The 7,805-nt window shown below is 43.5% G+C and overlaps 1 non-coding gene across 1 annotated transcript; it reads left to right on the forward strand.

Moving 5' to 3' along the window:
- The first annotated feature begins 7,441 nt into the window (after positions 1-7,441).
- TRNAK-UUU (transfer RNA lysine (anticodon UUU)) lies at positions 7,442-7,515 on the forward strand. Its single transcript has one exon. It is a non-coding gene; the product is annotated as a tRNA-Lys (tRNA).
- Positions 7,516-7,805: the final 290 nt, after the last annotated feature.

The raw sequence follows: 7,805 nt of genomic DNA on the forward strand, positions 1-7,805 counted from the left end.
AGGGCTAGATGCTGCAGTTAGGAATGACTCTTGAAGCATAAGTGACAATTCTTGAGGGGTTGGGTGAGACTCAAGGCCAGATACCTGGTGCTTGTAAAAGGCGCTCAGACACTCCCTATAGGGTTGATATGCAGGGACAAGTCTTATCTGCTCTGGCGACCATTTCTTTGCTCCACACCATCCTCATTTCAGAAATTTCTCTGAGTTCAAGAAAAGAGAGATAGAGATTTTAGAGGGAACCGAGGTATTAGTGGATAAATGGGAATACTGGTGGTAGGGTTGGATCTAGAACATTGCATGGCTGAAACCACTAAGGTCAACCACTTTGTAAGTCAGATGCCTGAAATAAATAAATAAAAGAAATAGCAGTTACTCCTTGTTTTCTTATCATGATAGTATAAAATTAGGGAGTGTGGAAATGTAGTATTAAAAAGTATGCAATGTGATTTACTCTGATCATAATGCATGATTTCAATCATCACATAATTTTGCATAATAAGTCTTAAGGGAACAGAGAAACTTAAACTGTGTCACCCTTTTACTAACCTGACTCTTAAAGATAGATGTTTAACCAGGACATTGCTGAACGTGCAGTACACCTCTCCTCCTCTCAACCTCTTGCTTATCATGTACTTCCAGCGGGACCCAGAAGGCTACAAAAGAGAACAAATGATTTTTAGAAGAACATACCTCTATGTCTGCCTGTAGCTGTCTGTGGTTTAGAACAAAAAGACTTTGCAGTAGAGATTATGGGCAAACACACAGTTTAATATCCTGGCTGAGCTCCCAGCAGGAAATTTTAAATTGAGTCTATGTATGATGCCTTTTGCATAGACAAGTTTCTTACTTTGAACATGAATCCCATGAAAATCCATTGATCCCAAACTAAGCTCGTTGTAGAAGAAAACAGGATCTTGAACCAATTACTTGTGAGCATGATTTCAGCCTTTTGTCAAATCAGATATGAAGACTTGTGTGTTTGTCTTTTCTTCAGGCGTAAACCTCTGTAAATTATCTTCCCTCCCACAGCTCATGACAATTAAGTTATTCAAAATGAATGTGATTAAACTTAAATAAGCTCTTCTTCCCCTTGGCAGTTTTCTTCAATTTTCATGGAAGCTTAAACTTGAGAGTCAATATTTTTAAGAGCAAAAGAAGAGGGAGACAGAGAGAGAGAGAGAGAGAGAGAGAGAGAGAGAGAGAGAGAGAGAGAGAGAGAGCAGGAGGAGAAGAGAAAAGAGATTTTAAAATGGTAATACCATATTATCTTTCTATAAATTGTCTTTAAAATGTAGACATTGTAGGATGTTGAATAACATATGGTTGTCCTTACTTCTCCCAGAGGGAGCTTCTGTTTATTGAGTTACTCCTACAATAGTGCCCCTGAGGCACACCCAATTCCATCAAGCACTAATAAGCCTATATTACTTTTCTCTTTCCTTTATGTCACTTGCATGTTTTAGCAATGTCCTTTTTGTATAGACACAGGAAGACAGTTGATGCTATGCTTTTGTAATATGGGAGTTAATTGACTCCAAATAATATTTACTCCTGGGTATCCATCATATTTACCTGACTTAAGCCTCACTTGCCCTTACTTCCTAACATCCCCAAAAGGAGGGTCCCAATGAAGGGACTGGATGGAACCAGGGCAAGTTGTAAGCTATCTTGGCATAGAAAGCAGACAGTGTGTGTAAGCACATAAGTATGATTAGTTAAGATCATGGTCATGGAACAAATTCTGTCATGACCCAGAAAGAAGTAACTGAATAAGGACCCTGATTGGGTTAGGAAAGACTAACCTGGCCTGAGAACTGTGTTCTGGAATATACAGCGAGATGTCCTCAGGAAGAGCCAACCTTTAAGCTTAATATATCTCCTACTGTGTTCATTCAAAACAACTAGAAATATTATAAAAAGTAAATTCACTATGATAGTTTAAATGGATTACCAGCTGAGGAAAGGAGAAAGCAATACACCCTAGATGGAATCCCGCCCTTGAGTGGATCTCCTAGTAATCTGGAGTGCTGAACCCTCAGATGAGATTTTGTCCTTGAGTTAATCTCCTAGAACTTCCCCTGAAGGAGTGGCTTTATCTCTCTTTATTGTTATGGCAATGTTCAACCCCACTTATGTATATCCCCACCCTTCATGCTTTTTATGCTGTAAGGGGTAAGAGGGGACTAGACTAGACAAGGACTAGGAGGACAAGGAGGAGGTGAGGATGAGGGAACTATGATGATCGAGACTATGACTAAAACTACAGCTATGATTGTGCAGTAAGCGGAGGAGAGACTACATTGAGAAAGAGAGAGAAATAAACTGCAAAACAACCAGCCTAGAGCCATGTTTCTCCCTTTCCCCAGTGTTTCATCTGTCCATCACCATGGGCCAGCCAAGGGAATGGCTCTTGGCTACCAAACGCTCGAGTCCCGTGCCCATGCTCTTCCTTTGAAACTCACAGCAGGACTGGTGAGATAGTACAGATACTATTAAGGTGCTTGCTTTGCATGGTGCTGACCCTGGTTCAATACACAGCACTGCATATGGTCAATACCAGCCAGGAATGATGGTGACAGGTGTGACCCAAGCTACTGTCACTGTCACTGTCCTCCCGTTGTTCATCAATTTGCTCGAGCGGGGCCACTAACGTCTCCATTGTGACACTTGTTACTGTGTTTGACATATCGAATACGTCATGGGTAGCTTGCCAGGCTTTGCCCTCATGCGAGAAACTCTCAGTATTTTGCTAGCCTCTCCGAGAGGGGCAGAGGAATCAAACATGGGTTGGCCAGGTGGGCCACATGCAAGGCAAATGCCCTACCCACTGTGCTATCGCTCCAGCTGTAACTCTGAATTATTAGTTGTTTCTGAATTGATTTAGGAATGAGAAGAAAGGTAATAGTGTCCAGGTTGATTTTTTTAAAATGATAATTCATTCTACTTGGCACAAATTATGTGTCTGTTATTAGACTAGAGGATTTCTTACAAGCACGATTGCTATATTTTTCTTACAAGGGTATTTAATAGACACTTTTTCCTCTGAGAAATGTATGGTCCCTGAGAATAATCATGGTTCCATTGTTCAGAAAGCTAGTATACCTGGGATTCTTAGGCACAGCAGATAAAATAGGAACTGAGATACGCAAAAATGTCTTGTCATCCTGATAGAAAATAAAATAAGTGACAAAACTGCAGAGTGTTGTAAAATGTACGTAACATCAAATGTGTTCGTACGAAATGTGCTACAATTTGAGGTGAAAAACCTGAATATAAGTACCAGAGTTAAACAGGAGTATTGATGAATAAAGGATGTGGGTATCTTGAGAGAAGTTTCTAGCAGATAGAGAAAACTGAAATTGCAAAAATAAAAAATCCTAAGACAGTGACTTTCAAGCTCACCACCTTCACAGAACTAGCTGGGCAGTGAGCATGATGTGATGTCTCCATTGTGACACTTGTTACTTGTTACAGCCCTTGCATTTTTTCTCTCTTTCATCCTTAAACACTTTCCTGTAATTCCCTAATGTCTTACTTTCCTGAATTACTGAATTCTGTGCACTTATTATTTTAGTTCATAATAATAAAAATGCTTCTGTCCTTGATCGAACTCTAACTTTCAGGCACCTTCACTCCAAACTTTAAGTCACCAATGCTATATGAAAGTGCATGTCTATTTAGTGAACTCTGGACCTGTGTTGGAGTGATTTGAATGAAACGCCTACAGGATACCATTGCTTTGCCAAGAAACGGACTAACTTCTGCAGAGTTGTGCTATACCCACAGCTTGCAATTTGACTTGCACTGTTTGATTTGGAGCTGATTCCTGCGAGCTCTTGAATTTGGAATCAGTTTTATAGTAAGAAACATGACTGTCTGACCAGCAAGATGTAAGAAGCCTCGGCCAAAACCAGAGAGCTTGTACTGAGTTGTTCTCTTTGTCATGTGTCACTGGTTCCTGATCCAAGAGAGGGCAACATGTTCAACAACGTTGTTTCAACTATAATTGCCATAGAGTAATTGAGCTTGGACTCAGTCATTCTAAATCCCTTTATGCGCTGAATCCTTTGGCATGGTGCCCTTTTTAAGTTCTACACAATTCAATCTTTTGACTGTCTTCACCTCTAAATTAGTGAGCACTGTTGTATGCTATCTAGTGAGTCATCTTTGGTGATTGAAGCTACCAGATCTCCTCTACAGTGCACACCAGCAGTGAAAACTCTCCTTCCTGGACTTGTCCTGCAGCCACCAAACTTCACTCCCCAGAGAAAATCATGGTCTTTATTTTTGCTGGGGCAAAGAAACACCCAGATATGCTCAGAGATTATCCTTGGTTCTATAAGTAAGGCCCTCCCGTTGATCATCGATTTGCTCGAGCAGGCCCAGTAACGTCTCCATTGGAGACTTTGTTGTTACTGTGTTTGGCATATCGAATATGTCACGGGGAGCTTGCCAGGCTCTGCTGCGCGGGCGAGATACTCTCGGTAGCTTGCCGGGCTCTCCGAGAGGGGTGGAGGAATCGAACTCGGGTCGGCCATGTTGGCTGCGTGCAAGGCAAACACCCAACCGCTGTGCTATCGCTCCAGCCCCCTTGGTTCTATGTGCAAAGAAATAGCCATATTTTATTAGCCTGTCTTAACTCTCTGGCCCCTATATAGATATTGAACGACTTTTCAACAAATATGTTATACATTTGATCAAATTCATGTACATCACTAACCAGATTAATACAAATAGTTCATTTATAGTATTCAATTTCCTTTATTCCCAGTAAGTTGCTCGAGCAGGCCCAGTAACGTCTCCATTGTGAGACTTTGTTGTTACTGTGTCTGGCATATCGAATATGTCACGGGGAGCTTGCCAGGCTCTGCCGTATGGGCGAGATACTCTCGGTAGCTTGCCAGGCTCTCTGAGAGGGGCGGAGGAATCGAACTTGGGTCGGCCATGTTGGCTGCATGCAAGGCAAACGCCCTACCGCTGTGCTATCGCTCTAGCCCAGTAAGTTATTTTCATATTCTGGTAATTTATTTAATCTCAAGATCTAAGATTTATCTTCCCAGGGGCACTGTTTCTTTCCTTTTCTTCTAAGTACTTTCATTCCTCTTCCTTACCTAGCCTTGTCTTGCCTTATTCTTCCTTTCCTTTTCCTTCCATTATTTATTATTTATTTATTTATTTATTTATTTATTGCTTTTGGGGTCATGCTCAGCGATGCTTAGGGGATACTCCTGGCTCTGCACTCAGAGATTACTCCTGGCGGTGCTCAGGTGAACAGATGGGATGCCAGGGATTAAACTAGGTCGGCCGCATGCAAGGCAAATGCTCTACCTGCTGTGCTATCCCTCAGGCCCTCCTTTCATTATTTTTTTGAGGGATCACACTCCATTGTGCTTAGGGCTTACTCCTGACTCTACATTTGGGTCACTCTTATGGTGCTCAGGGGAGTATCTGTAGGGCCAAGGATCAAACCAGGGTCAGCCTTGTGCAGTTAAGGTAAGAGTTGAACACAGAGACAATACCTCTGGCTGAAGACACTAAGTTGCTTAATTACAATCATTCTTGGACCTAATTTATAGCCTTTCACATATACCTACATGATACAACTTTGAAGACACAACTCTGAAGTTTATAAAAATTCTTATCGTATTGTTTGGATTTGTCTTATTTTCTTAAGTAGAAGTAAAAACTCTTCCAAAATTCCTTAGAGGCATGAGAAAATAGTTCTGGCTATACGTTTGGCATGGAGAGATTCCTTCCTTATGCATGAGAGTCCCAGAGGATTGCTAGATGGAGAAGCAGCAGGAGGCCCTCCGATATGTCCATGATGCTGACCTCTATGTCCCTGCATAACGCTCAGCACCATTGGGCATTAAAATCTTTGGTTGCCTGTGTAAACTCACACAAATAGGTGGCACGGCACCCACAGCGGTGGCGGCTCTATCTCTTCCGCCACCCGCGTTCGGTAGTCTCACCCTTCTACCACCCCGGAGAGGTCGATGGCGATGGTCAGGCGGAGGAAGGAACGAGGGCCAGGCTGGTTGGTATTAGTCGTAGTTTATTCTGATTCTTTCCTCTTCTCCTCTGTCTCTCTATCTCTCTCTCTGCTCCCATCTCTCTCTGTTTCTCCTCGTCCCTCCTGTCTCTGCTCCCATGCTACTTCATTCTCCTTCTCCATCCCCCTTCATCCTCCTCTTCCTTCTGATCCTCTCTGAACTTCTGCTTCTTCCTCCTGCCCCAGCCCGCTCCTTAGGCAACCTGGTGGTCCTCCGCTCCCGGAGGGTCACCATATTGATGCCGAACTTAGTGCGGACACCCGATCGGCATAGCGCACTACAGCCCAGAACTCCTGGACTCAAGCGATCCTCCGGCCTCAGCCTCCCGAGTAGCTGGGACTACAGGCGCGCGCCACCACGCCCGGCTACTACTCGGTCTGCAGGCCTCGGGGATTAGCTCCCGCCACATGAGGGGTGCAGTGTAAAGGAGCACAGATAGAGCAAGCACGGACAATATGCCTGGCTTCTCGCATAGGGATGCGATAGTGAACATGAAGGCGGCGGGCATTTGTGTGCAAAGCCTGGTGCTCTTCTGTAGCAGAAGTAAAGATGGGCGCCGCCAAGAGATCGGCAGTTTCATTTCCCCGAGTCATAGGCCCAGGAAGGCCAGAATGAGATCTGATATGAGTAATAAAAACAGGTTCAGAGCGCTTTTGTAAAAGAGCCTGTAACTGCTGAAGCAGTTGCTGAACTATAGGATTTGGGGCATTTAGAGACGCTGTTACAATTCCCGGGAAGAGGCCAACAACATAAGCTGAGTCTGAGACGACGTTTGTGGGCCCTGACACATGGGAGAGTAGGTAAACCAAGGTGGCAAGTTCCACTTGTTGGGCAGAGGTATAGTTAGTATTTACTGTTGTGGTTAGGGAAGGTCCAGAAATTCCACCTTTCCCTGAGGCAGAGCCATCAATGTAGTATACCGGAGCATTGGGGATGGGGGAGGTGCGAATGATGGAGGAAATGACAAATGGGGTTTTTTTGAAAAAGTCCCAGTTTCTTCCTGCTGGATAATGGGAGGAAAGTTCTCCAGAAAAATCAGCTAAAGCTCTTTGCAAAACATCGCTGAGGGGCAGGATGGAGGCGATCTCCTTTGCTGGGATAGGGAGAACTATGACATGAGGGTCGAACCCCAGCATAGCAAGGGCTCTCAATCTTCCCTTAATGATTAGTTTAGCTATTAACTCGAGATAAGGCACCAGAGTACAAGACTCCTTATTATGCAGATAGAGCCATTCAATTGGGCCTGAAAGCTGTGCGAGAGCAGCAGTGGGCGACTGGGGGTATCAAAAAGCAGAAGCCACAATTTCTCTTCTGGAGCAAACCTAGAAAGATGAGATTTCTGGAGTTGATCTAGGAAAAATGCTAACTCTCTCTTGGCCTCAGGGTGAGCCCAGATAGCTCAGTCGGTAGAGCATCAGACTTTTAATCTGAGGGTCCAGGGTTCAAGTCCCTCGTCGGGACCCTGCTTTTGGGGTGTTAGGAACTAAGGGCAACTGAGGCTTAAGTCGAGAAAGATGATGCCCAGGAGTGAATAATATTCAAGGCCAATCAAATCCTAAGTTACAAAGCATAATGTTAACGGTCTTTCTGTATCTATACAAAAAGGATATTACCTTAAAGTAAATTGTTCATAAGGCATAAGGAGAGGAGAAAGGCAATATTTCACTCATACATATAAAATCATAGATTTCTGGGAAACTGATCTTACAAACTAACAAAGTCTGATTAAGGGGAAAGCTGATTAACTGGGTA

The sequence above is a fragment of the Sorex fumeus genome, unplaced genomic scaffold (genome assembly GCF_029834395.1).
Source record: "Sorex fumeus unplaced genomic scaffold, SorFum_2.1 ptg000005l, whole genome shotgun sequence".
Lineage (NCBI taxonomy): Eukaryota > Metazoa > Chordata > Mammalia > Eulipotyphla > Soricidae > Sorex > Sorex fumeus.